Below are 9,074 nucleotides of genomic sequence, written 5' to 3'. Positions count from 1 at the left end.
CTGCAGGACCATCCTGCCCAGCCCCTGAGCTCCCAGCCGGGGAAGTTCACCCCCATCCCCTGCAGCCACGCTACTGCATGAGCAGCACAGCTTGCACCAGCCCGCTTTCCAACAAGCCTGTCCTTCCAGTCTGAGCGGCCTGGTAAGGGGGCAAGCAGGAGGTCCTGGGGGGCAGTAAAGGGACAGCGGGTGGTCTGATGGGGCAGAGGTTCGGGGAGAGGGTCAGGAGACAAGGAGCGGGGGTGGTCAGTAGGGGGTGGGGTTGCACAGGTATAACTAAGAACAGAAGATGACTCTGGATTTGAACAGGGATGAGAGCAGAATTTGGCCTGTAGAATCTTTTACTAGTCTCATTGTTTACTTGTACTCCCCCTCGATCTATATCCATTTGTTGCCCCTTGTCTTATATTTGGATTATAAGCTCCTTGGGGCAGAGAATACCTTTCTACTGTTCATACATAACCTAGTCTAATGAGGTCCTGGTCCACGAGCAGGCTCTACACTCTGTGGTAACACCATCATTATTACTATTATATATTGTTTAACAAAATGGAAGTTTCATTTGTTCATTTTCATTCATGCAAGGCTTGATCCAAAGCCCATTAAAGAGAATGGGAATCTTTCCATAACCTCCAGTGGGCTCTGGATCAGACCCAAAGTGTTTGTAAACAGATTGATCACCCTTGAGACTGAAATGGTTGTATAGGGAGAACTACAGAATGGGCAAAAAGAGCATGAGCTTCCTCAGAGTGGAGATTCCCCTGCTGCCACTGTTCTGGTTTTGTTTTTTTCTCTTCAATCCAGAGCTGTTTTGTATTTCAGTGATGCTGCATCATAAGAACGGCCATACTGGGTCAGACCAAAAGTCCATCAAGCCAGTACCCTGTCATCTGACAGTGGTCAATGGCAGGTGCCCTGTCACCCAATCCCAGCTTCTGGCAAACAGAGGCTAGGGACACCATCCCTGCCCATCCTGGCTAATAGCCATTGATGGACCTATCTTTCATGAATCTCTCTAGCTCCCTTTTGAACCCTGTTATAGTATTGGCCTTCACAATACCCTCTGGCAAGGAGTTCCAGAGGTTCACAGTGCATTGCATGAAAAAATACTTTCTTGTGTGTTTTAAACCTGTTACCTTTTTTCATTTGGTGGCCCCTTGTTCTTGTATTATGAGAAGGAGTAAATATAATACTTCATAGAAGTAAATCAATCCTCTGGGATAAAAGGAACACCATAATAAGGAATATAATTTAAATGGGGAGGGGTTTTTGTGATCTTTGTAAGTGGAGTAAGTGAAATCAGATGCATCAGCTATTGGGTAGTAACTACCAACTTTGGCTGGTTTTGCACTCATGACCCAGAGATACTTTCATCCCGGAGTACAGGCCATGTAACTTAAGTCTTACCGGTAAGGGGGCCTGGCTCTGGGCCCCCAGAAGGGGTGGGGCCTCAGGCAGAAGGGGCAGGGCTGGGGGGGGTTATCAGCCCTTCAGTGCTGCCTGACCTGTGTCGCCAGGGGCTCTGGCAGCGATTTAAAGGGACCGGAGCTCTGGCTGCTGCCATGGTAGCAGTGGCCAGGAGCCCTGTGCCCTTTTAAATTGCCGGCCCTGGGGCAGCTTTCCCTTTTGCCTCCCCCACCCCCCAAGTAGTCCTAGAGGTGGGCAAAAGGGGCAGTGATGTTAAACTGCTGCCATGGCAATGCTTTAACGTATGGGCCCGTACCAGCAGCCGCCTCTTACCAGTACGCTGTACCAGCCCACTTTCACCTCTGTCTGTACTAGTAATCTCCAGAGATTCCCAGTACCTGCACTGAAGAAAAGATTATTTTACATTTTGAATGGAGGGGTAAAACTTGTATGAGGAAATACTGGGAGATCCTTTTGATAATTCAGTTGCCGAGGAAGAGCAATCCCTATGTCTTGTGTCACAAAAGGTGCCAACAGCACGGCAAACAAATAGTGTATGGTGATGCTAATGGCATTAAACATGCATTTCTAATTCCCTTACAAACGTTTCAGACTGAGAATGATGACTCAGTGTTTTAGAGCAGGATAGAGACAAGGATGCCATCTCACTAAAGGCACATAATCAATTTTCCACTAAATCAGTTCTGCGCTGAATGATGCTATAATAATTTATGAGGAACAAACCAAGTACGATGGGGCTGAAGCATAAAATACCTTTCATAGACCATATGAACCTATAATTAAATTCAGCTGTAGCATAAAGGTCAAGCAATGAGGTATTAATAAAGCATCCAGGATAAGTAGCTCACTGAATTTGACTTTGTACAACTTTCTAAAATATAGATTCACACCATCATGTTGTAGTTTGGCCAATCGAGCTCACAATACTACATCAGTGTGTCTCCTTCCTTTTCAAAGGCTTTTAATTTAGAATGCAAACAAAATAATAAATTAACACTAGACTAGTTTGCATTTCTGTCATCTCAGCTCTCCCAGGAATGTTAACACTGGACTGCATTTACTAAAGATAAATATTAAAAACAACAAGGAGTACTAGTGGCACCTTAGAGACTAACATTTATTTGGGCATAAGCTTTGGTGGGCTAAAACCCACTTCATCAAATGCATGGAGTGGAAAATACAGTTGGAAGATATATAACAGTACGTGAGAAGATGGGAGTTGCCTTCCCAAGTGGGGGGAGGGGGTTTGAGACAATTCAATTAAATTGGGCTATGATCAACAGGACGAAAAATCACTTTTGTAGTGGTAATCAGGGTGGCTCATTTCAAACAGTAGGGGAAAATTTAGTTTTTTAGTTCTCGTAGTGACTCATCTATTCCCAGTCTTTATTCAGGCCTAATCTGATGGGGTGTCCAGTTTGCAAATTAATTCTAGTTCTGCAGTTTCTCAGTCTGTTTTTGAAGTTTTTTGTTGAAGAATTGCAACTTTTAAGTCTGTTAGTGTCCAGGGAGGCTGAAGTTTTCTCCAACTGGTTTTTGAATGATATAATTCTTGACATCAGATTTGTGTCCATTTAGTCTTTTGCATAAAGACTGTCCAGTTTGGCCAATGTACATGACAGAGGGGCATTGCTGGCACATGATGGCATATATTACATAGGTAGATGTGCAGTTGAATGAGCCCCTGATGTGGCTGATGTGATTAGGTCCTATGATGTCCCTTGAATAGATATATGGACACAGTTGGCAACGGGCTTTGTTGCAAGGATAGGTTCCTGGGTTAGTGTTTTTGTTGTGTGGCGTCTAGTTGCTGGTGAGTATTTGCTTCAGCTTTGGGGGGCTGTGTATAAGCGAGGACTGGCCTGTCTCCCAAGGTCTGTGAGAGTGAGAGACTGTTCTTCAGGTTAGGTTTTAGATCCTTGATGTGCTGGAGAGGTTTTAGTTGAGGGCTGTGGGCGATGGCTAGTGGTGTTCTGTTACTTTCTTTGTTGGGCCTGTAGGTGACTTCTGGGTACCCTTCTGGCTCTGTCAATCTGTTTCTTCACTTCAGCAGGTGGGTACTGTAGCTCTAAGAATGCTTCATAGAGATCCTGTAGGTGTTTGTCTCTGTCTGAGGGATTGGCACAAATGTGGTTGTATCTTAGAGCTTGGCTATAGACAATGGATCATGTAATGTGGTCTGGATGAAAGCTGGAGGCATGTAGGGAAGTACAGCGGTCAGAAGGTTTCTGGTATGGGGTGGTGTTTATGTGACTATCACTTATTTGCACTGTACTGTCCACAAAAGCTTATGCCCAAATAAATTTGTTAGCCTCTAAGGTGCCACTAGTACTCCACGTTGTTGTTCTTGCTGATAGAGAGTAACACGGCTACCACTCTGAAACCTAAAGATAAATATGTTCATGCAAAGTTGCATCTTTATTTGTATGTCCGGTATTCTGAGTACATATTCTATCAATAAGAAGAAATTACATAATTAGGCAGCTGTAGTCTAGCTCTGTTTTGGGGTGTGTGGCTGGGAGGGGAATGGATTAGCAGTAAGGAAAATTAAGCAATGATACCTTTTCGGACAAGATCCTGGCATCCATTAAGGCTGCTTTGCACAGCTATGGCTAACTATGGGAATGCTTCTGAAGTAGGGGAACCCCTATCTTGCAGAAAGCAAGACCTCTACAGAACACCCTACCATTCTTTTCCATTGTAGTTGATGTGGATGGATGGAAAGGGGACAAGGTCTGAAGTGTCATTGCAACTGGCTCAGTTTTCAGCAGCCTGGAGGCTTCCTCAAGATTGAACTAGTGCTCAAACTGCTGGTCCTGAGGATTCAAGTAGTTGTGTGGAACACAATGCTTGCTGCGCACCTAGAACAATAGGCCTCTCTACCTAGATGAGTCTGCAGCGTGAACAAGGCACATGTCCTACTGCGATAGCAATGCAAACTTCTTCCTTACTGAGCTATTGGTCATATGGATGGCCCCTAAAATGTATGTTTCAGAGTAACAGCTGTGTTAGTCTGTATTCACAAAAAGAAAAGGAGTACTTGTGGCACCTTAGAGACTAACCAATTTATTTGAGCATGAGCTTTCGTGAGCTACAGCTCACTTAATGTCATGCTCAAATAAATTGGTTAGTCTCTAAGGTGCCACAAGTACTCCTTTTCTTTTTCCCTAAAATGTAGTTATTTTTATTTATTATTAGAAACTGACACACTGCTTCGCAATGGACTTGGCTCAAGTAAAACCTGTCCTTGCCCTGAAGAGCTTGCAGTTTAAAAGCCAGAAACAGATAAGATTTATTTACTTGAATCTTCTTTATTATATAGAAAGCACCCCCCAGTGTACATGGCACTGTTTCATCAGACAAAACAGTTCATATCCCAGAGCTGCTTGTAGTCTAATTCTGACAGGTAAAATGCAAACAATGGCCACCTATCTTTCTCACCAGGTCTTGTTTTCAGATGGTGTGTGCAAATCAGCCGTGTAGTTCCACTCATTGCCTCCAGCATGCTCTCTCCAGGATTTCAGTTTGGACTTTGCTACCTCCCCTTGCAATTCACTCTCTGAAGGGTGACTTCCAGCTGCACCGTGTACCACACAGACATTTCACACTTGAGAGAACACGCATGCACACAAACCGAGAGGGGACACTCACATGGTGCATAGGTGCTTTTCACCCACAGTGAGGAACACACTAGTCCATTTGTAACAAACTACTGCAGATTGTGAATCTCAACTCTTACTCTAGAGATAAGTTATTTAGTGTCCAAAAGCTGCCACAGCATCTGCTTTCCCCCTCCCACCCTGACACACACATGTCTTCCTTTTTACTGCTAGCTCTTTGGGTGATGGAGGTAAAAAGCGGTTTCATGAGTTTGGGGACTCTGAAAAAAGAGGAAAGTTAGGAAAGATAATTTTATAAACTGGGAATTTCAAGAGTAAAGGAATTAAGATGCCAAATTCTCACTGAATGTCAGTGGGTGCTTAACTCCCTTGGGATCCTTTGACAATCTCACCCACATTCAGGGTAACCAGAGTTGTAGAGCAAGGGGCTTTGTACCCTTTCCCCTGTTCCTATGTTACCTTTCTCCTAGCCATTACTTTTCATAGTGAAAATTATCCTACCTGCTCCTACCTGAATTGTCTCCCACTCTAGAGAATTACCCTCTCACCCTTATGAGGGGTCAGGATTAAGTCCTGTTGACAGATTACTGGGAATAAGCTTTCCATGCTGTACCTACTTGATGTAAATGAAATTGATCCCTGTTCAGTGGATCAGTACAAGGCCTACACACCACTTGAGGCCATCATTAAGGGTGTCAAACCAGTATTTTTTTTACAAGCCTGTATGGGTTGTGTACATGTCCTAAAGAAGGATTAGATAAGGTTTCCATATTTTAAACATAATCTAACACAGGTGATGTCATGCTGTTTGAGGCACATGAGCGAGAATGCCAACCTCATGGCATACTGTTAAGAAGCAGGGCACAAACACCAAACTGGTAGTGAGTTCTGTGGTGAGATTTCACCAACCAAATAACAAACGTAAGCTTCTCGGGCACTATACAGCTATAACATGGAGTCCCAGACAGCCCCCTGGGCATTCCGGTCTTTCTTGGCACCTAGGCAAGCTTGACTCTGTGCTTGATGGTCACTTTACATCAAAGATCACAAAATATTCAGCTTACTCCCAGTCCCAAAGGACCAGTCACTTACTTCAGATCAGTTTGCACCTCAGATTTCATTCCAAAGAAAATGTTTGTAGCCACTTGCATAATAAAGTAACTAAGCATTTATTAACTAAGAGAAATAAATGTGTTAGCTACAAGGTTAAAACAGGTAAACATACACACACCACTGAGTCGAAGTCTTAGGTTTCAGGTGGTGATAGAGTTGCTGAAATATGAATCATAGAATATCAAGGTTGGAAGGGACCCCAGAAGGTCATCTAGTCCAACCCCCTGCTCAAAGCAGGACTAATCCCCAATTAAATCATCCCAGCCAGGGCTTTATCAAGCCTGACCTTAAAACCTTCTAAGGAAGGAGATTCCACCACCTCCCTAGGTAACACATTCCAGTGTTTCACCACCCTCCTAGTGGAAAGTTTTTCCTAATCTCCAACCTAAATCTCCCCCACTGCAACTTGAGACCATTACTCCTTGTTCTGTCATCCGCTACCACTGAGAACAGTCTAGAGCCATCCTCTTTGGAACCCCCTTTCAGGTAGTGGAAAGCAGCTATCAAATCCCCCCTCATTCTTCTCTTCTGCAGACTAAACATCCCCAGTTTCCTCAGCCTCTCCTCATAACTCATGTGTTCCAGTCCCCTAATCATTTTTGTTGCCCTCTGCTGGACTCTTTCCAATTTTTCCACATCCTTCTTGTAGTGTGGGGCCCAAAACTGGACACAGTACTCCACATGAGGCCTCACCAGTGTCTAATAGAGGGGAACGATCATGTCCCTCAATCTGCTGGCAATGCCCCTACTTATACATCCCAAAATGCCATTGGCCTTCTTGGCAACAAGGGCACACTGACTCATATCCAGCTTCTCATCCACTGTAACCCCAAGTCCTTTTCTGCAGAAATGCTGACTAGCCATTCAGTCCCTAGTCTGCAGCAGTTCATGGGATTCTTCCATCCTAAGTGCAGGACTCTGCACTTGTCCTTGTTGAACCTCATCAGATTTCTTTTGGCCCAATCCTCCAATTTGTCTAGGGCCCTCTGTATCCTATCCCTGCCCTCCAGTGTATCTACCTCTCCTCCCAGTTTAGTGTCATCTGCAAACTTGCTGAGGGTGCAATCCACACCATCCTCCAGATCATTTATGAAGATATTGAACAAAACTGGCCCGAGGACCGACCCTTGGGGCACTCCACTTGATACCAGCTGCCAACTAGACATGGAGCCATTGATCACTACCTGTTGAGCCCAACAATCTAGCCAGCTTTCTATCCACCTTATAGTCCATTCATCCAGCCCATACTTCTTTAACTTGCTGGCAAGAATACTGTGGGAGACCATGTCAAAAAGCTTTGCCACAGTCAAGCAACAACACGTCCACTGCTTTCCCTTCATCCACAGAACCAGTTATCTCTTCATAGAAGGCAATTAGATTAGTCAAGCATGACTTGCCCTTGGTGAATCCATGCTGACTGTTCCTGATCACTTTCCTCTCCTCTAAGTGCTTCAGAATGGATTCCTTGAGGGCCTGCTCCATGATTTTTCCAGGGACTGAGGTGAGGCTGACTGGCCTGTAGTTCCCAGGATCATCCTCCTTCCCTTTTTTTAAGGATGGGCACTACATTAGCCTTTTTCCAGTCATCCAGGGCCTCCCCCGATCGCCATGAGTTTTCAAAGATAATGAATGGCCAATGGCTCTGCAATCACATCCGCCATCTCCTTTAGCACTCTCAGATGCAACGCATCCAGCCCCATGGACTTGTAAGCGTGCAGCTTTTCTAAATAGTCCTAAACCACTTTTCTCCACAGAGGGCTGGTCACCTGCTCCCCATGCTGTGCTGCGCAGTGCAGTAGTCTGGTAGCTGACCTTGTTCATGAAGACAGGCAAAAGCATTGAGTACATTAGCTTTTTCCACATCCTCTGTCACTAGGTTGCCTCCCTCATTCAGTAACGGGCCCACACTTTCCTTGACTGACTTCTTGTTGCTAACATACCTGAAGAAACCCTTCTTGCTAGCTAGCTCTAAGTCTTTTAGGGTTAACCCTGGTTAAGTCTGGGGATCTCTTGCTTATGTTTAGGAATTTTTGCCCCTGAGAGTCCAAACGGCCTAAAAAAAGACTTTAGTTCCTTCTGGTCAGGGATTTTTATCTCCATCTCCCCTGCTCAGTACAAGCTGATGGAACAAGTGTTTCTGCACATTATCTTCTTCCTAAGTGCACAGGTAGCAATCAACAAAGTCCTTGTTGTTTGACTACAATGGGCCATTTGATTCAATAGTCCTTCCTGATGGGCCAGAGCTAATATTATGGATATAAACTAATATTTCAGATGTGTTGATGTTTCTTTCCTAACAGGATTTAGTTACAGAACAAACATACAGATATTATAAATAAGATTAATGCATCTAGCAAATTAGACTTTTCATAAAGTCTAAACACTAAACACATTGTTACAAGGCTAATACTTTAGCAATATGAACACATAGGTGAGTCAGACTGGTTTCCACCTGTGCATTTGATAGTGTTCATGTGAGGCATAGAGACCTTGGCACCTAGTCTGCCAGCATCACAGGAGCATTTCTGCATAAACCAGGGGGGGAAAAGCAAGTGTATCTACTTCTAATTATTTAAAGGAAATAGAGGCTTGCTTTTAGGGTTCTTCTCTTTAGCACCCCCCACCTTTCTCTCCAAAAGCAAGGGCCGTCGAATAAAGATTGGATGATTTTTTGAGGAGCTGCTGCTCTGCAAACTCTCCAGGTTATGCTGCCTGCAGATTGGAAATGTGCTCTGACCTCCCAATGTCTGGAATGTTGTTTTTTTTTTTCAAATTTAGGAGTGACGGGGCAGGGTTTCCTGGAAACAACAGACTTTCAACTCCAAAAAAATTTTTTTTTCTGGCTGGGGAATAAGCAAAAGAAGGCTCCATGATGGGAGCACTAACTCAGTGCACCTAAGGAAATATACTGGG

This window comes from Caretta caretta, chromosome 1, assembly GCF_965140235.1.
Source record: "Caretta caretta isolate rCarCar2 chromosome 1, rCarCar1.hap1, whole genome shotgun sequence".
In the NCBI taxonomy this organism is placed as follows: domain Eukaryota; kingdom Metazoa; phylum Chordata; order Testudines; family Cheloniidae; genus Caretta; species Caretta caretta.
This window is presented reverse-complemented; position numbering follows the sequence as displayed.